We start from the raw sequence: 21,187 nt of genomic DNA, 5'->3' as shown, positions 1-21,187 counted from the left end.
ACGGGCCGCGCGTTGCCCGAGCCTGCCCGATACTGCTGTTCAGCCCTTGCAGCGATTCAGCCTACTTCTAGGCAATTCCATGGGGCCCTGCAGGCTCACACACTCACAGCTACACGGGAGGTGAATAAAGGCCGGAGAGGAAGCCAGACAGGATTTGCTTCTTTTGCTTGCACCACAATGCAGTGCTGAAAGAGGAGGAATCTACATAAAAACGCCTTCCTGGCAACGCCCAAATGCCCTGCTGCCATGCAGATAAACACTGGCAGCGGCAGCAAGTGCATGCCCACAGCCACCCCTTGTTCCTTCACACCTTGTATCAGCTGTAATCCAGTCCAGTCCAGTGCTGCCTGCTGAGCAGCACTGACCAACACTGCCTGGGCCCAGGCTTTTATCTCTGAGGCCCCATTATGATGTCAGAAAGCTGGCTCTGGAATCCTGAGGGCTCCACTATGACACGTGCAAAGTTCCGTCTGAACTTTATATAAGACGGTGAGGCTCAGTCAGTCACTCAGTGTTGCCTGAGAGGGCAACACTGCAACAGCCGGCCGCCAGGCTGTCTTTTTTTTGCACAGCTAGTTGCCTCCAGGAGGCCACAAGAGGGAGACAAGGGACTGCAAAATGGAAAATAGGCATCCACCAACTTTACAGACAACTTCTCCTTGCTCCTACAACCTCCATCCTTGCACAGTTTGTTATTCTTCTAGGTAACATAGTAACAAATCCAAATTGCTGCTCTCTTTGTAGGCAAGCAAGGCTTTGTTGCAACTGCAATTCTTACTTCTTCTTGAAATGTAGGGACGACAGTACATTCCATCACATCCATCTAGTGTACACAGGTAGGTCCATTGTGGCGGGCAGGCGAGCGGGCGGGCTGCTTTATTGGCTGTTTGCTGTTCCCCTACTCCACTCCACTATTTGACTGTTGTGCTGCATCAATCAATCAATCAATCAATCAATCAATCAATCAATCAATCAATCAATCAATCAATCAGTGGCTGGCTCAGGTGCAGCTCTTTAACTTACCTAAAAGGGAGGGCGGAGAGAAGACAAGGAAGGTGAATGAGGTGTTCCAATGTGAAATGCCGGAAACACAGAAACACAGACGACACACAACAAGAGGTGGCAATCTATTCATTAATTGCATTTAATCAATGAGCTCATTATCACTCATGCATTGTCCAACAGGTGTTGAAATAATGGGATTAAAAGGGGAGATCCCTTCAGAAAGACAGAAACAATAGCAAAGACAAAAAACACTTTTGGAATCTGCTTTTAGTCAACACATAAGGAAAGGGTGCACCGGTCCTGGAAATACTGCAATACCAGGTCAATGCGTGGAGTGGACAGAGCAAGCTCTATTTCCATCTCCCTGTTCTAAAAATCCATTTAATATATGGTCCCCAGATAGGGGACGTATCAGATATTAAACTGATAAGAACAGATACTACACTTGATCTTAGCCAAAAGGCCGAGAAGCGATAACCCGAACGGGCCGCGCGTTGCCCGAGCCTGCCCGATACTGCTGTTCAGCCCTTGCAGCGATTCAGCCTACTTCTAGGCAATTCCATGGGGCCCTGCAGGCTCACACACTCACAGCTACACGGGAGGTGAATAAAGGCCGGAGAGGAAGCCAGACAGGATTTGCTTCTTTTGCTTGCACCACAATGCAGTGCTGAAAGAGGAGGAATCTACATAAAAACGCCTTCCTGGCAACGCCCAAATGCCCTGCTGCCATGCAGATAAACACTGGCAGCGGCAGCAAGTGCATGCCCACAGCCACCCCTTGTTCCTTCACACCTTGTATCAGCTGTAATCCAGTCCAGTCCAGTGCTGCCTGCTGAGCAGCACTGACCAACACTGCCTGGGCCCAGGCTTTTATCTCTGAGGCCCCATTATGATGTCAGAAAGCTGGCTCTGGAATCCTGAGGGCTCCACTATGACACGTGCAAAGTTCCGTCTGAACTTTATATAAGACGGTGAGGCTCAGTCAGTCACTCAGTGTTGCCTGAGAGGGCAACACTGCAACAGCCGGCCGCCAGGCTGTCTTTTTTTTGCACAGCTAGTTGCCTCCAGGAGGCCACAAGAGGGAGACAAGGGACTGCAAAATGGAAAATAGGCATCCACCAACTTTACAGACAACTTCTCCTTGCTCCTACAACCTCCATCCTTGCACAGTTTGTTATTCTTCTAGGTAACATAGTAACAAATCCAAATTGCTGCTCTCTTTGTAGGCAAGCAAGGCTTTGTTGCAACTGCAATTCTTACTTCTTCTTGAAATGTAGGGACGACAGTACATTCCATCACATCCATCTAGTGTACACAGGTAGGTCCATTGTGGCGGGCAGGCGAGCGGGCGGGCTGCTTTATTGGCTGTTTGCTGTTCCCCTACTCCACTCCACTATTTGACTGTTGTGCTGCATCAATCAATCAATCAATCAATCAATCAATCAATCAATCAATCAATCAGTGGCTGGCTCAGGTGCAGCTCTTTAACTTACCTAAAAGGGAGGGCGGAGAGAAGACAAGGAAGGTGAATGAGGTGTTCCAATGTGAAATGCCGGAAACACAGAAACACAGACGACACACAACAAGAGGTGGCAATCTATTCATTAATTGCATTTAATCAATGAGCTCATTATCACTCATGCATTGTCCAACAGGTGTTGAAATAATGGGATTAAAAGGGGAGATCCCTTCAGAAAGACAGAAACAATAGCAAAGACAAAAAACACTTTTGGAATCTGCTTTTAGTCAACACATAAGGAAAGGGTGCACCGGTCCTGGAAATACTGCAATACCAGGTCAATGCGTGGAGTGGACAGAGCAAGCTCTATTTCCATCTCCCTGTTCTAAAAATCCATTTAATATATGGTCCCCAGATAGGGGACGTATCAGATATTAAACTGATAAGAACAGATACTACACTTGATCTTAGCCAAAAGGCCGAGAAGCGATAACCCGAACGGGCCGCGCGTTGCCCGAGCCTGCCCGATACTGCTGTTCAGCCCTTGCAGTGATTCAGCCTACTTCTAGGCAATTCCATGGGGCCCTGCAGGCTCACACACTCACAGCTACACGGGAGGTGAATAAAGGCCGGAGAGGAAGCCAGACAGGATTTGCTTCTTTTGCTTGCACCACAATGCAGTGCTGAAAGAGGAGGAATCTACATAAAAACGCCTTCCTGGCAACGCCCAAATGCCCTGCTGCCATGCAGATAAACACTGGCAGCGGCAGCAAGTGCATGCCCACAGCCACCCCTTGTTCCTTCACACCTTGTATCAGCTGTAATCCAGTCCAGTCCAGTGCTGCCTGCTGAGCAGCACTGACCAACACTGCCTGGGCCCAGGCTTTTATCTCTGAGGCCCCATTATGATGTCAGAAAGCTGGCTCTGGAATCCTGAGGGCTCCACTATGACACGTGCAAAGTTCCGTCTGAACTTTATATAAGACGGTGAGGCTCAGTCAGTCACTCAGTGTTGCCTGAGAGGGCAACACTGCAACAGCCGGCCGCCAGGCTGTCTTTTTTTTGCACAGCTAGTTGCCTCCAGGAGGCCACAAGAGGGAGACAAGGGACTGCAAAATGGAAAATAGGCATCCACCAACTTTACAGACAACTTCTCCTTGCTCCTACAACCTCCATCCTTGCACAGTTTGTTATTCTTCTAGGTAACATAGTAACAAATCCAAATTGCTGCTCTCTTTGTAGGCAAGCAAGGCTTTGTTGCAACTGCAATTCTTACTTCTTCTTGAAATGTAGGGACGACAGTACATTCCATCACATCCATCTAGTGTACACAGGTAGGTCCATTGTGGCGGGCAGGCGAGCGGGCGGGCTGCTTTATTGGCTGTTTGCTGTTCCCCTACTCCACTCCACTATTTGACTGTTGTGCTGCATCAATCAATCAATCAATCAATCAATCAATCAATCAATCAATCAATCAATCAATCAATCAGTGGCTGGCTCAGGTGCAGCTCTTTAACTTACCTAAAAGGGAGGGCGGAGAGAAGACAAGGAAGGTGAATGAGGTGTTCCAATGTGAAATGCCGGAAACACAGAAACACAGACGACACACAACAAGAGGTGGCAATCTATTCATTAATTGCATTTAATCAATGAGCTCATTATCACTCATGCATTGTCCAACAGGTGTTGAAATAATGGGATTAAAAGGGGAGATCCCTTCAGAAAGACAGAAACAATAGCAAAGACAAAAAACACTTTTGGAATCTGCTTTTAGTCAACACATAAGGAAAGGGTGCACCGGTCCTGGAAATACTGCAATACCAGGTCAATGCGTGGAGTGGACAGAGCAAGCTCTATTTCCATCTCCCTGTTCTAAAAATCCATTTAATATATGGTCCCCAGATAGGGGACGTATCAGATATTAAACTGATAAGAACAGATACTACACTTGATCTTAGCCAAAAGGCCGAGAAGCGATAACCCGAACGGGCCGCGCGTTGCCCGAGCCTGCCCGATACTGCTGTTCAGCCCTTGCAGCGATTCAGCCTACTTCTAGGCAATTCCATGGGGCCCTGCAGGCTCACACACTCACAGCTACACGGGAGGTGAATAAAGGCCGGAGAGGAAGCCAGACAGGATTTGCTTCTTTTGCTTGCACCACAATGCAGTGCTGAAAGAGGAGGAATCTACATAAAAACGCCTTCCTGGCAACGCCCAAATGCCCTGCATGCCCACAGCCACCCCTTGTTCCTTCACACCTTGTATCAGCTGTAATCCAGTCCAGTCCAGTGCTGCCTGCTGAGCAGCACTGACCAACACTGCCTGGGCCCAGGCTTTTATCTCTGAGGCCCCATTATGATGTCAGAAAGCTGGCTCTGGAATCCTGAGGGCTCCACTATGACACGTGCAAAGTTCCGTCTGAACTTTATATAAGACGGTGAGGCTCAGTCAGTCACTCAGTGTTGCCTGAGAGGGCAACACTGCAACAGCCGGCCGCCAGGCTGTCTTTTTTTTGCACAGCTAGTTGCCTCCAGGAGGCCACAAGAGGGAGACAAGGGACTGCAAAATGGAAAATAGGCATCCACCAACTTTACAGACAACTTCTCCTTGCTCCTACAACCTCCATCCTTGCACAGTTTGTTATTCTTCTAGGTAACATAGTAACAAATCCAAATTGCTGCTCTCTTTGTAGGCAAGCAAGGCTTTGTTGCAACTGCAATTCTTACTTCTTCTTGAAATGTAGGGACGACAGTACATTCCATCACATCCATCTAGTGTACACAGGTAGGTCCATTGTGGCGGGCAGGCGAGCGGGCGGGCTGCTTTATTGGCTGTTTGCTGTTCCCCTACTCCACTCCACTATTTGACTGTTGTGCTGCATCAATCAATCAATCAATCAATCAATCAATCAATCAATCAATCAATCAATCAATCAATCAGTGGCTGGCTCAGGTGCAGCTCTTTAACTTACCTAAAAGGGAGGGCGGAGAGAAGACAAGGAAGGTGAATGAGGTGTTCCAATGTGAAATGCCGGAAACACAGAAACACAGACGACACACAACAAGAGGTGGCAATCTATTCATTAATTGCATTTAATCAATGAGCTCATTATCACTCATGCATTGTCCAACAGGTGTTGAAATAATGGGATTAAAAGGGGAGATCCCTTCAGAAAGACAGAAACAATAGCAAAGACAAAAAACACTTTTGGAATCTGCTTTTAGTCAACACATAAGGAAAGGGTGCACCGGTCCTGGAAATACTGCAATACCAGGTCAATGCGTGGAGTGGACAGAGCAAGCTCTATTTCCATCTCCCTGTTCTAAAAATCCATTTAATATATGGTCCCCAGATAGGGGACGTATCAGATATTAAACTGATAAGAACAGATACTACACTTGATCTTAGCCAAAAGGCCGAGAAGCGATAACCCGAACGGGCCGCGCGTTGCCCGAGCCTGCCCGATACTGCTGTTCAGCCCTTGCAGCGATTCAGCCTACTTCTAGGCAATTCCATGGGGCCCTGCAGGCTCACACACTCACAGCTACACGGGAGGTGAATAAAGGCCGGAGAGGAAGCCAGACAGGATTTGCTTCTTTTGCTTGCACCACAATGCAGTGCTGAAAGAGGAGGAATCTACATAAAAACGCCTTCCTGGCAACGCCCAAATGCCCTGCTGCCATGCAGATAAACACTGGCAGCGGCAGCAAGTGCATGCCCACAGCCACCCCTTGTTCCTTCACACCTTGTATCAGCTGTAATCCAGTCCAGTCCAGTGCTGCCTGCTGAGCAGCACTGACCAACACTGCCTGGGCCCAGGCTTTTATCTCTGAGGCCCCATTATGATGTCAGAAAGCTGGCTCTGGAATCCTGAGGGCTCCACTATGACACGTGCAAAGTTCCGTCTGAACTTTATATAAGACGGTGAGGCTCAGTCAGTCACTCAGTGTTGCCTGAGAGGGCAACACTGCAACAGCCGGCCGCCAGGCTGTCTTTTTTTTGCACAGCTAGTTGCCTCCAGGAGGCCACAAGAGGGAGACAAGGGACTGCAAAATGGAAAATAGGCATCCACCAACTTTACAGACAACTTCTCCTTGCTCCTACAACCTCCATCCTTGCACAGTTTGTTATTCTTCTAGGTAACATAGTAACAAATCCAAATTGCTGCTCTCTTTGTAGGCAAGCAAGGCTTTGTTGCAACTGCAATTCTTACTTCTTCTTGAAATGTAGGGACGACAGTACATTCCATCACATCCATCTAGTGTACACAGGTAGGTCCATTGTGGCGGGCAGGCGAGCGGGCGGGCTGCTTTATTGGCTGTTTGCTGTTCCCCTACTCCACTCCACTATTTGACTGTTGTGCTGCATCAATCAATCAATCAATCAATCAATCAATCAATCAATCAATCAATCAATCAATCAATCAATCAGTGGCTGGCTCAGGTGCAGCTCTTTAACTTACCTAAAAGGGAGGGCGGAGAGAAGACAAGGAAGGTGAATGAGGTGTTCCAATGTGAAATGCCGGAAACACAGAAACACAGACGACACACAACAAGAGGTGGCAATCTATTCATTAATTGCATTTAATCAATGAGCTCATTATCACTCATGCATTGTCCAACAGGTGTTGAAATAATGGGATTAAAAGGGGAGATCCCTTCAGAAAGACAGAAGCAATAGCAAAGACAAAAAACACTTTTGGAATCTGCTTTTAGTCAACACATAAGGAAAGGGTGCACCGGTCCTGGAAATACTGCAATACCAGGTCAATGCGTGGAGTGGACAGAGCAAGCTCTATTTCCATCTCCCTGTTCTAAAAATCCATTTAATATATGGTCCCCAGATAGGGGACGTATCAGATATTAAACTGATAAGAACAGATACTACACTTGATCTTAGCCAAAAGGCCGAGAAGCGATAACCCGAACGGGCCGCGCGTTGCCTGAGCCTGCCCGATACTGCTGTTCAGCCCTTGCAGCGATTCAGCCTACTTCTAGGCAATTCCATGGGGCCCTGCAGGCTCACACACTCACAGCTACACGGGAGGTGAATAAAGGCCGGAGAGGAAGCCAGACAGGATTTGCTTCTTTTGCTTGCACCACAATGCAGTGCTGAAAGAGGAGGAATCTACATAAAAACGCCTTCCTGGCAACGCCCAAATGCCCTGCTGCCATGCAGATAAACACTGGCAGCGGCAGCAAGTGCATGCCCACAGCCACCCCTTGTTCCTTCACACCTTGTATCAGCTGTAATCCAGTCCAGTCCAGTGCTGCCTGCTGAGCAGCACTGACCAACACTGCCTGGGCCCAGGCTTTTATCTCTGAGGCCCCATTATGATGTCAGAAAGCTGGCTCTGGAATCCTGAGGGCTCCACTATGACACGTGCAAAGTTCCGTCTGAACTTTATATAAGACGGTGAGGCTCAGTCAGTCACTCAGTGTTGCCTGAGAGGGCAACACTGCAACAGCCGGCCGCCAGGCTGTCTTTTTTTTGCACAGCTAGTTGCCTCCAGGAGGCCACAAGAGGGAGACAAGGGACTGCAAAATGGAAAATAGGCATCCACCAACTTTACAGACAACTTCTCCTTGCTCCTACAACCTCCATCCTTGCACAGTTTGTTATTCTTCTAGGTAACATAGTAACAAATCCAAATTGCTGCTCTCTTTGTAGGCAAGCAAGGCTTTGTTGCAACTGCAATTCTTACTTCTTCTTGAAATGTAGGGACGACAGTACATTCCATCACATCCATCTAGTGTACACAGGTAGGTCCATTGTGGCGGGCAGGCGAGCGGGCGGGCTGCTTTATTGGCTGTTTGCTGTTCCCCTACTCCACTCCACTATTTGACTGTTGTGCTGCATCAATCAATCAATCAATCAATCAATCAATCAATCAATCAATCAATCAATCAGTGGCTGGCTCAGGTGCAGCTCTTTAACTTACCTAAAAGGGAGGGCGGAGAGAAGACAAGGAAGGTGAATGAGGTGTTCCAATGTGAAATGCCGGAAACACAGAAACACAGACGACACACAACAAGAGGTGGCAATCTATTCATTAATTGCATTTAATCAATGAGCTCATTATCACTCATGCATTGTCCAACAGGTGTTGAAATAATGGGATTAAAAGGGGAGATCCCTTCAGAAAGACAGAAACAATAGCAAAGACAAAAAACACTTTTGGAATCTGCTTTTAGTCAACACATAAGGAAAGGGTGCACCGGTCCTGGAAATACTGCAATACCAGGTCAATGCGTGGAGTGGACAGAGCAAGCTCTATTTCCATCTCCCTGTTCTAAAAATCCATTTAATATATGGTCCCCAGATAGGGGACGTATCAGATATTAAACTGATAAGAACAGATACTACACTTGATCTTAGCCAAAAGGCCGAGAAGCGATAACCCGAACGGGCCGCGCGTTGCCCGAGCCTGCCCGATACTGCTGTTCAGCCCTTGCAGCGATTCAGCCTACTTCTAGGCAATTCCATGGGGCCCTGCAGGCTCACACACTCACAGCTACACGGGAGGTGAATAAAGGCCGGAGAGGAAGCCAGACAGGATTTGCTTCTTTTGCTTGCACCACAATGCAGTGCTGAAAGAGGAGGAATCTACATAAAAACGCCTTCCTGGCAACGCCCAAATGCCCTGCTGCCATGCAGATAAACACTGGCAGCGGCAGCAAGTGCATGCCCACAGCCACCCCTTGTTCCTTCACACCTTGTATCAGCTGTAATCCAGTCCAGTCCAGTGCTGCCTGCTGAGCAGCACTGACCAACACTGCCTGGGCCCAGGCTTTTATCTCTGAGGCCCCATTATGATGTCAGAAAGCTGGCTCTGGAATCCTGAGGGCTCCACTATGACACGTGCAAAGTTCCGTCTGAACTTTATATAAGACGGTGAGGCTCAGTCAGTCACTCAGTGTTGCCTGAGAGGGCAACACTGCAACAGCCGGCCGCCAGGCTGTCTTTTTTTTGCACAGCTAGTTGCCTCCAGGAGGCCACAAGAGGGAGACAAGGGACTGCAAAATGGAAAATAGGCATCCACCAACTTTACAGACAACTTCTCCTTGCTCCTACAACCTCCATCCTTGCACAGTTTGTTATTCTTCTAGGTAACATAGTAACAAATCCAAATTGCTGCTCTCTTTGTAGGCAAGCAAGGCTTTGTTGCAACTGCAATTCTTACTTCTTCTTGAAATGTAGGGACGACAGTACATTCCATCACATCCATCTAGTGTACACAGGTAGGTCCATTGTGGCGGGCAGGCGAGCGGGCGGGCTGCTTTATTGGCTGTTTGCTGTTCCCCTACTCCACTCCACTATTTGACTGTTGTGCTGCATCAATCAATCAATCAATCAATCAATCAATCAATCAATCAATCAATCAATCAATCAATCAGTGGCTGGCTCAGGTGCAGCTCTTTAACTTACCTAAAAGGGAGGGCGGAGAGAAGACAAGGAAGGTGAATGAGGTGTTCCAATGTGAAATGCCGGAAACACAGAAACACAGACGACACACAACAAGAGGTGGCAATCTATTCATTAATTGCATTTAATCAATGAGCTCATTATCACTCATGCATTGTCCAACAGGTGTTGAAATAATGGGATTAAAAGGGGAGATCCCTTCAGAAAGACAGAAACAATAGCAAAGACAAAAAACACTTTTGGAATCTGCTTTTAGTCAACACATAAGGAAAGGGTGCACCGGTCCTGGAAATACTGCAATACCAGGTCAATGCGTGGAGTGGACAGAGCAAGCTCTATTTCCATCTCCCTGTTCTAAAAATCCATTTAATATATGGTCCCCAGATAGGGGACGTATCAGATATTAAACTGATAAGAACAGATACTACACTTGATCTTAGCCAAAAGGCCGAGAAGCGATAACCCGAACGGGCCGCGCGTTGCCCGAGCCTGCCCGATACTGCTGTTCAGCCCTTGCAGCGATTCAGCCTACTTCTAGGCAATTCCATGGGGCCCTGCAGGCTCACACACTCACAGCTACACGGGAGGTGAATAAAGGCCGGAGAGGAAGCCAGACAGGATTTGCTTCTTTTGCTTGCACCACAATGCAGTGCTGAAAGAGGAGGAATCTACATAAAAACGCCTTCCTGGCAACGCCCAAATGCCCTGCTGCCATGCAGATAAACACTGGCAGCGGCAGCAAGTGCATGCCCACAGCCACCCCTTGTTCCTTCACACCTTGTATCAGCTGTAATCCAGTCCAGTCCAGTGCTGCCTGCTGAGCAGCACTGACCAACACTGCCTGGGCCCAGGCTTTTATCTCTGAGGCCCCATTATGATGTCAGAAAGCTGGCTCTGGAATCCTGAGGGCTCCACTATGACACGTGCAAAGTTCCGTCTGAACTTTATATAAGACGGTGAGGCTCAGTCAGTCACTCAGTGTTGCCTGAGAGGGCAACACTGCAACAGCCGGCCGCCAGGCTGTCTTTTTTTTGCACAGCTAGTTGCCTCCAGGAGGCCACAAGAGGGAGACAAGGGACTGCAAAATGGAAAATAGGCATCCACCAACTTTACAGACAACTTCTCCTTGCTCCTACAACCTCCATCCTTGCACAGTTTGTTATTCTTCTAGGTAACATAGTAACAAATCCAAATTGCTGCTCTCTTTGTAGGCAAGCAAGGCTTTGTTGCAACTGCAATTCTTACTTCTTCTTGAAATGTAGGGACGACAGTACATTCCATCACATCCATCTAGTGTACACAGGTAGGTCCATTGTGGCGGGCAGGCGAGCGGGCGGGCTGCTTTATTGGCTGTTTGCTGTTCCCCTACTCCACTCCACTATTTGACTGTTGTGCTGCATCAATCAATCAATCAATCAATCAATCAATCAATCAATCAATCAATCAATCAATCAATCAATCAGTGGCTGGCTCAGGTGCAGCTCTTTAACTTACCTAAAAGGGAGGGCGGAGAGAAGACAAGGAAGGTGAATGAGGTGTTCCAATGTGAAATGCCGGAAACACAGAAACACAGACGACACACAACAAGAGGTGGCAATCTATTCATTAATTGCATTTAATCAATGAGCTCATTATCACTCATGCATTGTCCAACAGGTGTTGAAATAATGGGATTAAAAGGGGAGATCCCTTCAGAAAGACAGAAGCAATAGCAAAGACAAAAAACACTTTTGGAATCTGCTTTTAGTCAACACATAAGGAAAGGGTGCACCGGTCCTGGAAATACTGCAATACCAGGTCAATGCGTGGAGTGGACAGAGCAAGCTCTATTTCCATCTCCCTGTTCTAAAAATCCATTTAATATATGGTCCCCAGATAGGGGACGTATCAGATATTAAACTGATAAGAACAGATACTACACTTGATCTTAGCCAAAAGGCCGAGAAGCGATAACCCGAACGGGCCGCGCGTTGCCTGAGCCTGCCCGATACTGCTGTTCAGCCCTTGCAGCGATTCAGCCTACTTCTAGGCAATTCCATGGGGCCCTGCAGGCTCACACACTCACAGCTACACGGGAGGTGAATAAAGGCCGGAGAGGAAGCCAGACAGGATTTGCTTCTTTTGCTTGCACCACAATGCAGTGCTGAAAGAGGAGGAATCTACATAAAAACGCCTTCCTGGCAACGCCCAAATGCCCTGCTGCCATGCAGATAAACACTGGCAGCGGCAGCAAGTGCATGCCCACAGCCACCCCTTGTTCCTTCACACCTTGTATCAGCTGTAATCCAGTCCAGTCCAGTGCTGCCTGCTGAGCAGCACTGACCAACACTGCCTGGGCCCAGGCTTTTATCTCTGAGGCCCCATTATGATGTCAGAAAGCTGGCTCTGGAATCCTGAGGGCTCCACTATGACACGTGCAAAGTTCCGTCTGAACTTTATATAAGACGGTGAGGCTCAGTCAGTCACTCAGTGTTGCCTGAGAGGGCAACACTGCAACAGCCGGCCGCCAGGCTGTCTTTTTTTTGCACAGCTAGTTGCCTCCAGGAGGCCACAAGAGGGAGACAAGGGACTGCAAAATGGAAAATAGGCATCCACCAACTTTACAGACAACTTCTCCTTGCTCCTACAACCTCCATCCTTGCACAGTTTGTTATTCTTCTAGGTAACATAGTAACAAATCCAAATTGCTGCTCTCTTTGTAGGCAAGCAAGGCTTTGTTGCAACTGCAATTCTTACTTCTTCTTGAAATGTAGGGACGACAGTACATTCCATCACATCCATCTAGTGTACACAGGTAGGTCCATTGTGGCGGGCAGGCGAGCGGGCGGGCTGCTTTATTGGCTGTTTGCTGTTCCCCTACTCCACTCCACTATTTGACTGTTGTGCTGCATCAATCAATCAATCAATCAATCAATCAATCAATCAATCAATCAATCAATCAATCAATCAATCAGTGGCTGGCTCAGGTGCAGCTCTTTAACTTACCTAAAAGGGAGGGCGGAGAGAAGACAAGGAAGGTGAATGAGGTGTTCCAATGTGAAATGCCGGAAACACAGAAACACAGACGACACACAACAAGAGGTGGCAATCTATTCATTAATTGCATTTAATCAATGAGCTCATTATCACTCATGCATTGTCCAACAGGTGTTGAAATAATGGGATTAAAAGGGGAGATCCCTTCAGAAAGACAGAAACAATAGCAAAGACAAAAAACACTTTTGGAATCTGCTTTTAGTCAACACATAAGGAAAGGGTGCACCGGTCCTGGAAATACTGCAATACCAGGTCAATGCGTGGAGTGGACAGAGCAAGCTCTATTTCCATCTCCCTGTTCTAAAAATCCATTTAATATATGGTCCCCAGATAGGGGACGTATCAGATATTAAACTGATAAGAACAGATACTACACTTGATCTTAGCCAAAAGGCCGAGAAGCGATAACCCGAACGGGCCGCGCGTTGCCCGAGCCTGCCCGATACTGCTGTTCAGCCCTTGCAGTGATTCAGCCTACTTCTAGGCAATTCCATGGGGCCCTGCAGGCTCACACACTCACAGCTACACGGGAGGTGAATAAAGGCCGGAGAGGAAGCCAGACAGGATTTGCTTCTTTTGCTTGCACCACAATGCAGTGCTGAAAGAGGAGGAATCTACATAAAAACGCCTTCCTGGCAACGCCCAAATGCCCTGCTGCCATGCAGATAAACACTGGCAGCGGCAGCAAGTGCATGCCCACAGCCACCCCTTGTTCCTTCACACCTTGTATCAGCTGTAATCCAGTCCAGTCCAGTGCTGCCTGCTGAGCAGCACTGACCAACACTGCCTGGGCCCAGGCTTTTATCTCTGAGGCCCCATTATGATGTCAGAAAGCTGGCTCTGGAATCCTGAGGGCTCCACTATGACACGTGCAAAGTTCCGTCTGAACTTTATATAAGACGGTGAGGCTCAGTCAGTCACTCAGTGTTGCCTGAGAGGGCAACACTGCAACAGCCGGCCGCCAGGCTGTCTTTTTTTTGCACAGCTAGTTGCCTCCAGGAGGCCACAAGAGGGAGACAAGGGACTGCAAAATGGAAAATAGGCATCCACCAACTTTACAGACAACTTCTCCTTGCTCCTACAACCTCCATCCTTGCACAGTTTGTTATTCTTCTAGGTAACATAGTAACAAATCCAAATTGCTGCTCTCTTTGTAGGCAAGCAAGGCTTTGTTGCAACTGCAATTCTTACTTCTTCTTGAAATGTAGGGACGACAGTACATTCCATCACATCCATCTAGTGTACACAGGTAGGTCCATTGTGGCGGGCAGGCGAGCGGGCGGGCTGCTTTATTGGCTGTTTGCTGTTCCCCTACTCCACTCCACTATTTGACTGTTGTGCTGCATCAATCAATCAATCAATCAATCAATCAATCAATCAATCAGTGGCTGGCTCAGGTGCAGCTCTTTAACTTACCTAAAAGGGAGGGCGGAGAGAAGACAAGGAAGGTGAATGAGGTGTTCCAATGTGAAATGCCGGAAACACAGAAACACAGACGACACACAACAAGAGGTGGCAATCTATTCATTAATTGCATTTAATCAATGAGCTCATTATCACTCATGCATTGTCCAACAGGTGTTGAAATAATGGGATTAAAAGGGGAGATCCCTTCAGAAAGACAGAAACAATAGCAAAGACAAAAAACACTTTTGGAATCTGCTTTTAGTCAACACATAAGGAAAGGGTGCACCGGTCCTGGAAATACTGCAATACCAGGTCAATGCGTGGAGTGGACAGAGCAAGCTCTATTTCCATCTCCCTGTTCTAAAAATCCATTTAATATATGGTCCCCAGATAGGGGACGTATCAGATATTAAACTGATAAGAACAGATACTACACTTGATCTTAGCCAAAAGGCCGAGAAGCGATAACCCGAACGGGCCGCGCGTTGCCCGAGCCTGCCCGATACTGCTGTTCAGCCCTTGCAGCGATTCAGCCTACTTCTAGGCAATTCCATGGGGCCCTGCAGGCTCACACACTCACAGCTACACGGGAGGTGAATAAAGGCCGGAGAGGAAGCCAGACAGGATTTGCTTCTTTTGCTTGCACCACAATGCAGTGCTGAAAGAGGAGGAATCTACATAAAAACGCCTTCCTGGCAACGCCCAAATGCCCTGCTGCCATGCAGATAAACACTGGCAGCGGCAGCAAGTGCATGCCCACAGCCACCCCTTGTTCCTTCACACCTTGTATCAGCTGTAATCCAGTCCAGTCCAGTGCTGCCTGCTGAGCAGCACTGACCAACACTGCCTGGGCCCAGGCTTTTATCTCTGAGGCCCCATTATGATGTCAGAAAGCTGGCTCTGGAATCCTGAGGGCTCCACTATGACACGTGCAAAGTTCCGTCTGAACTTTATATAAGACGGTGAGGCTCAGTCAGTCACTCAGTGTTGCCTGAGAGGGCAACACTGCAACAGCCGGCCGCCAGGCTGTCTTTTTTTTGCACAGCTAGTTGCCTCCAGGAGGCCACAAGAGGGAGACAAGGGACTGCAAAATGGAAAATAGGCATCCACCAACTTTACAGACAACTTCTCCTTGCTCCTACAACCTCCATCCTTGCACAGTTTGTTATTCTTCTAGGTAACATAGTAACAAATCCAAATTGCTGCTCTCTTTGTAGGCAAGCAAGGCTTTGTTGCAACTGCAATTCTTACTTCTTCTTGAAATGTAGGGACGACAGTACATTCCATCACATCCATCTAGTGTACACAGGTAGGTCCATTGTGGCGGGCAGGCGAGCGGGCGGGCTGCTTTATTGGCTGTTTGCTGTTCCCCTACTCCACTCCACTATTTGACTGTTGTGCTGCATCAATCAATCAATCAATCAATCAATCAATCAATCAATCAGTGGCTGGCTCAGGTGCAGCTCTTTAACTTACCTAAAAGGGAGGGCGGAGAGAAGACAAGGAAGGTGAATGAGGTGTTCCAATGTGAAATGCCGGAAACACAGAAACACAGACGACACACAACAAGAGGTGGCAATCTATTCATTAATTGCATTTAATCAATGAGCTCATTATCACTCATGCATTGTCCAACAGGTGTTGAAATAATGGGATTAAAAGGGGAGATCCCTTCAGAAAGACAGAAACAATAGCAAAGACAAAAAACACTTTTGGAATCTGCTTTTAGTCAACACATAAGGAAAGGGTGCTCCGGTCCTGGAAATACTGCAATACCAGGTCAATGCGTGGAGTGGACAGAGCAAGCTCTATTTCCATCTCCCTGTTCTAAAAATCCATTTAATATATGGTCCCCAGATAGGGGACGTATCAGATATTAAACTGATAAGAACAGATACTACACTTGATCTTAGCCAAAAGGCCGAGAAGCGATAACCCGAACGGGCCGCGCGTTGCCCGAGCCTGCCCGATACTGCTGTTCAGCCCTTGCAGCGATTCAGCCTACTTCTAGGCAATTCCATGGGGCCCTGCAGGCTCACACACTCACAGCTACACGGGAGGTGAATAAAGGCCGGAGAGGAAGCCAGACAGGATTTGCTTCTTTTGCTTGCACCACAATGCAGTGCTGAAAGAGGAGGAATCTACATAAAAACGCCTTCCTGGCAACGCCCAAATGCCCTGCTGCCATGCAGATAAACACTGGCAGCGGCAGCAAGTGCATGCCCACAGCCACCCCTTGTTCCTTCACACCTTGTATCAGCTGTAATCCAGTCCAGTCCAGTGCTGCCTGCTGAGCAGCACTGACCAACACTGCCTGGGCCCAGGCTTTTATCTCTGAGGCCCCATTATGATGTCAGAAAGCTGGCTCTGGAATCCTGAGGGCTCCACTATGACACGTGCAAAGTTCCGTCTGAACTTTATATAAGACGGTGAGGCTCAGTCAGTCACTCAGTGTTGCCTGAGAGGGCAACACTGCAACAGCCGGCCGCCAGGCTGTCTTTTTTTTGCACAGCTAGTTGCCTCCAGGAGGCCACAAGAGGGAGACAAGGGACTGCAAAATGGAAAATAGGCATCCACCAACTTTACAGACAACTTCTCCTTGCTCCTACAACCTCCATCCTTGCACAGTTTGTTATTCTTCTAGGTAACATAGTAACAAATCCAAATTGCTGCTCTCTTTGTAGGCAAGCAAGGCTTTGTTGCAACTGCAATTCTTACTTCTTCTTGAAATGTAGGGACGACAGTACATTCCATCACATCCATCTAGTGTACACAGGTAGGTCCATTGTGGCGGGCAGGCGAGCGGGCGGGCTGCTTTATTGGCTGTTTGCTGTTCCCCTACTCCACTCCACTATTTGACTGTTGTGCTGCATCAATCAATCAATCAATCAATCAATCAATCAATCAATCAATCAATCAATCAATCAATCAATCAGTGGCTGGCTCAGGTGCAGCTCTTTAACTTACCTAAAAGGGAGGGCGGAGAGAAGACAAGGAAGGTGAATGAGGTGTTCCAATGTGAAATGCCGGAAACACAGAAACACAGACGACACACAACAAGAGGTGGCAATCTATTCATTAATTGCATTTAATCAATGAGCTCATTATCACTCATGCATTGTCCAACAGGTGTTGAAATAATGGGATTAAAAGGGGAGATCCCTTCAGAAAGACAGAAACAATAGCAAAGACAAAAAACACTTTTGGAATCTGCTTTTAGTCAACACATAAGGAAAGGGTGCACCGGTCCTGGAAATACTGCAATACCAGGTCAATGCGTGGAGTGGACAGAGCAAGCTCTATTTCCATCTCCCTGTTCTAAAAATCCATTTAATATATGGTCCCCAGATAGGGGACGTATCAGATATTAAACTGATAAGAACAGATACTACACTTGATCTTAGCCAAAAGGCCGAGAAGCGATAACCCGAACGGGCCGCGCGTTGCCCGAGCCTGCCCGATACTGCTGTTCAGCCCTTGCAGCGATTCAGCCTACTTCTAGGCAATTCCATGGGGCCCTGCAGGCTCACACACTCACAGCTACACGGGAGGTGAATAAAGGCCGGAGAGGAAGCCAGACAGGATTTGCTTCTTTTGCTTGCACCACAATGCAGTGCTGAAAGAGGAGGAATCTACATAAAAACGCCTTCCTGGCAACGCCCAAATGCCCTGCTGCCATGCAGATAAACACTGGCAGCGGCAGCAAGTGCATGCCCACAGCCACCCCTTGTTCCTTCACACCTTGTATCAGCTGTAATCCAGTCCAGTCCAGTGCTGCCTGCTGAGCAGCACTGACCAACACTGCCTGGGCCCAGGCTTTTATCTCTGAGGCCCCATTATGATGTCAGAAAGCTGGCTCTGGAATCCTGAGGGCTCCACTATGACACGTGCAAAGTTCCGTCTGAACTTTATATAAGACGGTGAGGCTCAGTCAGTCACTCAGTGTTGCCTGAGAGGGCAACACTGCAACAGCCGGCCGCCAGGCTGTCTTTTTTTTTGCACAGCTAGTTGCCTCCAGGAGGCCACAAGAGGGAGACAAGGGACTGCAAAATGGAAAATAGGCATCCACCAACTTTACAGACAACTTCTCCTTGCTCCTACAACCTCCATCCTTGCACAGTTTGTTATTCTTCTAGGTAACATAGTAACAAATCCAAATTGCTGCTCTCTTTGTAGGCAAGCAAGGCTTTGTTGCAACTGCAATTCTTACTTCTTCTTGAAATGTAGGGACGACAGTACATTCCATCACATCCATCTAGTGTACACAGGTAGGTCCATTGTGGCGGGCAGGCGAGCGGGCGGGCTGCTTTATTGGCTGTTTGCTGTTCCCCTACTCCACTCCACTATTTGACTGTTGTGCTGCATCAATCAATCAATCAATCAATCAATCAATCAATCAATCAATCAATCAATCAATCAGTGGCTGGCTCAGGTGCAGCTCTTTAACTTACCTAAAAGGGAGGGCGGAGAGAAGACAAGGAAGGTGAATGAGGTGTTCCAATGTGAAATGCCGGAAACACAGAAACACAGACGACACACAACAAGAGGTGGCAATCTATTCATTAATTGCATTTAATCAATGAGCTCATTATCACTCATGCATTGTCCAACAGGTGTTGAAATAATGGGATTAAAAGGGGAGATCCCTTCAGAAAGACAGAAACAATAGCAAAGACAAAAAACACTTTTGGAATCTGCTTTTAGTCAACACATAAGGAAAGGGTGCACCGGTCCTGGAAATACTGCAATACCAGGTCAATGCGTGGAGTGGACAGAGCAAGCTCTATTTCCATCTCCCTGTTCTAAAAATCCATTTAATATATGGTCCCCAGATAGGGGACGTATCAGATATTAAACTGATAAGAACAGATACTACACTTGATCTTAGCCAAAAGGCCGAGAAGCGATAACCCGAACGGGCCGCGCGTTGCCCGAGCCTGCCCGATACTGCTGTTCAGCCCTTGCAGCGATTCAGCCTACTTCTAGGCAATTCCATGGGGCCCTGCAGGCTCACACACTCACAGCTACACGGGAGGTGAATAAAGGCCGGAGAGGAAGCCAGACAGGATTTGCTTCTTTTGCTTGCACCACAATGCAGTGCTGAAAGAGGAGGAATCTACATAAAAACGCCTTCCTGGCAACGCCCAAATGCCCTGCTGCCATGCAGATAAACACTGGCAGCGGCAGCAAGTGCATGCCCACAGCCACCCCTTGTTCCTTCACACCTTGTATCAGCTGTAATCCAGTCCAGTCCAGTGCTGCCTGCTGAGCAGCACTGACCAACACTGCCTGGGCCCAGGCTTTTATCTCTGAGGCCCCATTATGATGTCAGAAAGCTGGCTCTGGAATCCTGAGGGCTCCACTATGACACGTGCAAAGTTCCGTCTGAACTTTATATAAGACGGTGAGGCTCAGTCAGTCACTCAGTGTTGCCTGAGAGGGCAACACTGCAACAGCCGGCCGCCAGGCTGTCTTTTTTTTTGCACAGCTAGTTGCCTCCAGGAGGCCACAAGAGGGAGACAAGGGACTGCAAAATGGAAAATAGGCATCCACCAACTTTACAGACAACTTCTCCTTGCTCCTACAACCTCCATCCTTGCACAGTTTGTTATTCTTCTAGGTAACATAGTAACAAATCCAAATTGCTGCTCTCTTTGTAGGCAAGCAAGGCTTTGTTGCAACTGCAATTCTTACTTCTTCTTGAAATGTAGGGACGACAGTACATTCCATCACATCCATCTAGTGTACACAGGTAGGTCCATTGTGGCGGGCAGGCGAGCGGGCGGGCTGCTTTATTGGCTGTTTGCTGTTCCCCTACTCCACTCCACTATTTGACTGTTGTGCTGCATCAATCAATCAATCAATCAATCAATCAATCAATCAATCAATCAGTGGCTGGCTCAGGTGCAGCTCTTTAACTTACCTAAAAGGGAGGGCGGAGAGAAGACAAGGAAGGTGAATGAGGTGTTCCAATGTGAAATGCCGGAAACACAGAAACACAGACGACACACAACAAGAGGTGGCAATCTATTCATTAATTGCATTTAATCAATGAGCTCATTATCACTCATGCATTGTCCAACAGGTGTTGAAATAATGGGATTAAAAGGGGAGATCCCTTCAGAAAGACAGAAACAATAGCAAAGACAAAAAACACTTTTGGAATCTGCTTTTAGTCAACACATAAGGAAAGGGTGCTCCGGTCCTGGAAATACTGCAATACCAGGTCAATGCGTGGAGTGGACAGAGCAAGCTCTATTTCCATCTCCCTGTTCTAAAAATCCATTTAATATATGGTCCCCAGATAGGGGACGTATCAGATATTAAACTGATAAGAACAGATACTACACTTGATCTTAGCCAAAAGGCCGAGAAGCGATAACCCGAACGGGCCGCGCGTTGCCCGAGCCTGCCCGATACTGCTGTTCAGCCCTTGCAGCGATTCAGCCTACTTCTAGGCAATTCCATGGGGCCCTGCAGGCTCACACACTCACAGCTACACGGGAGGTGAATAAAGGCCGGAGAGGAAGCCAGACAGGATTTGCTTCTTTTGCTTGCACCACAATGCAGTGCTGAAAGAGGAGGAATCTACATAAAAACGCCTTCCTGGCAACGCCCAAATGCCCTGCTGCCATGCAGATAAACACTGGCAGCGGCAGCAAGTGCATGCCCACAGCCACCCCTTGTTCCTTCACACCTTGTATCAGCTGTAATCCAGTCCAGTCCAGTGCTGCCTGCTGAGCAGCACTGACCAACACTGCCTGGGCCCAGGCTTTTATCTCTGAGGCCCCATTATGATGTCAGAAAGCTGGCTCTGGAATCCTGAGGGCTCCACTATGACACGTGCAAAGTTCC

At 47.9% G+C, this 21,187-nt stretch overlaps 14 non-coding genes across 14 annotated transcripts; all 14 read right to left on the bottom strand.

Moving 5' to 3' along the window:
* Positions 1 to 1,289: 1,289 nt before the first annotated feature.
* LOC142689446 (U2 spliceosomal RNA) lies at positions 1,290 to 1,480 on the bottom strand. Its single transcript, XR_012858336.1, has one exon. It is a non-coding gene; the product is annotated as a U2 spliceosomal RNA (small nuclear RNA).
* Positions 1,481 to 2,764: 1,284 nt separating this feature from the next.
* LOC142689445 (U2 spliceosomal RNA) lies at positions 2,765 to 2,955 on the bottom strand. The gene has a single exon (XR_012858335.1). It is a non-coding gene; the product is annotated as a U2 spliceosomal RNA (small nuclear RNA).
* Positions 2,956 to 4,251: 1,296 nt separating this feature from the next.
* LOC142689444 (U2 spliceosomal RNA) lies at positions 4,252 to 4,442 on the bottom strand. Its single transcript, XR_012858334.1, has one exon. It is a non-coding gene; the product is annotated as a U2 spliceosomal RNA (small nuclear RNA).
* Positions 4,443 to 5,701: 1,259 nt separating this feature from the next.
* Positions 5,702 to 5,892, bottom strand: LOC142689442 (U2 spliceosomal RNA). The gene has a single exon (XR_012858332.1). It is a non-coding gene; the product is annotated as a U2 spliceosomal RNA (small nuclear RNA).
* Positions 5,893 to 7,192: 1,300 nt separating this feature from the next.
* Positions 7,193 to 7,383, bottom strand: LOC142689441 (U2 spliceosomal RNA). The gene has a single exon (XR_012858331.1). It is a non-coding gene; the product is annotated as a U2 spliceosomal RNA (small nuclear RNA).
* A 1,288-nt stretch (positions 7,384 to 8,671) lies between these two features.
* Positions 8,672 to 8,862, bottom strand: LOC142689440 (U2 spliceosomal RNA). The gene has a single exon (XR_012858330.1). It is a non-coding gene; the product is annotated as a U2 spliceosomal RNA (small nuclear RNA).
* Positions 8,863 to 10,158: 1,296 nt separating this feature from the next.
* Positions 10,159 to 10,349, bottom strand: LOC142689439 (U2 spliceosomal RNA). Its single transcript, XR_012858329.1, has one exon. It is a non-coding gene; the product is annotated as a U2 spliceosomal RNA (small nuclear RNA).
* A 1,300-nt stretch (positions 10,350 to 11,649) lies between these two features.
* LOC142689438 (U2 spliceosomal RNA) lies at positions 11,650 to 11,840 on the bottom strand. The gene has a single exon (XR_012858328.1). It is a non-coding gene; the product is annotated as a U2 spliceosomal RNA (small nuclear RNA).
* A 1,300-nt stretch (positions 11,841 to 13,140) lies between these two features.
* Positions 13,141 to 13,331, bottom strand: LOC142689437 (U2 spliceosomal RNA). The gene has a single exon (XR_012858327.1). It is a non-coding gene; the product is annotated as a U2 spliceosomal RNA (small nuclear RNA).
* Positions 13,332 to 14,607: 1,276 nt separating this feature from the next.
* On the bottom strand, positions 14,608 to 14,798 carry LOC142689435 (U2 spliceosomal RNA). Its single transcript, XR_012858326.1, has one exon. It is a non-coding gene; the product is annotated as a U2 spliceosomal RNA (small nuclear RNA).
* Positions 14,799 to 16,074: 1,276 nt separating this feature from the next.
* LOC142689421 (U2 spliceosomal RNA) lies at positions 16,075 to 16,265 on the bottom strand. The gene has a single exon (XR_012858314.1). It is a non-coding gene; the product is annotated as a U2 spliceosomal RNA (small nuclear RNA).
* A 1,300-nt stretch (positions 16,266 to 17,565) lies between these two features.
* Positions 17,566 to 17,756, bottom strand: LOC142689434 (U2 spliceosomal RNA). The gene has a single exon (XR_012858325.1). It is a non-coding gene; the product is annotated as a U2 spliceosomal RNA (small nuclear RNA).
* A 1,293-nt stretch (positions 17,757 to 19,049) lies between these two features.
* On the bottom strand, positions 19,050 to 19,240 carry LOC142689433 (U2 spliceosomal RNA). The gene has a single exon (XR_012858324.1). It is a non-coding gene; the product is annotated as a U2 spliceosomal RNA (small nuclear RNA).
* Positions 19,241 to 20,521: 1,281 nt separating this feature from the next.
* Positions 20,522 to 20,712, bottom strand: LOC142689420 (U2 spliceosomal RNA). Its single transcript, XR_012858313.1, has one exon. It is a non-coding gene; the product is annotated as a U2 spliceosomal RNA (small nuclear RNA).
* Positions 20,713 to 21,187: the final 475 nt, after the last annotated feature.

Source organism: Rhinoderma darwinii (genome assembly GCF_050947455.1).
Source record: "Rhinoderma darwinii isolate aRhiDar2 chromosome 5 unlocalized genomic scaffold, aRhiDar2.hap1 SUPER_5_unloc_29, whole genome shotgun sequence".
Classification (NCBI taxonomy): domain Eukaryota; kingdom Metazoa; phylum Chordata; class Amphibia; order Anura; family Rhinodermatidae; genus Rhinoderma; species Rhinoderma darwinii.
The sequence above is the reverse complement of the archived record's forward strand: the minus strand, read 5'-3'. Positions and strand labels throughout refer to the sequence as shown.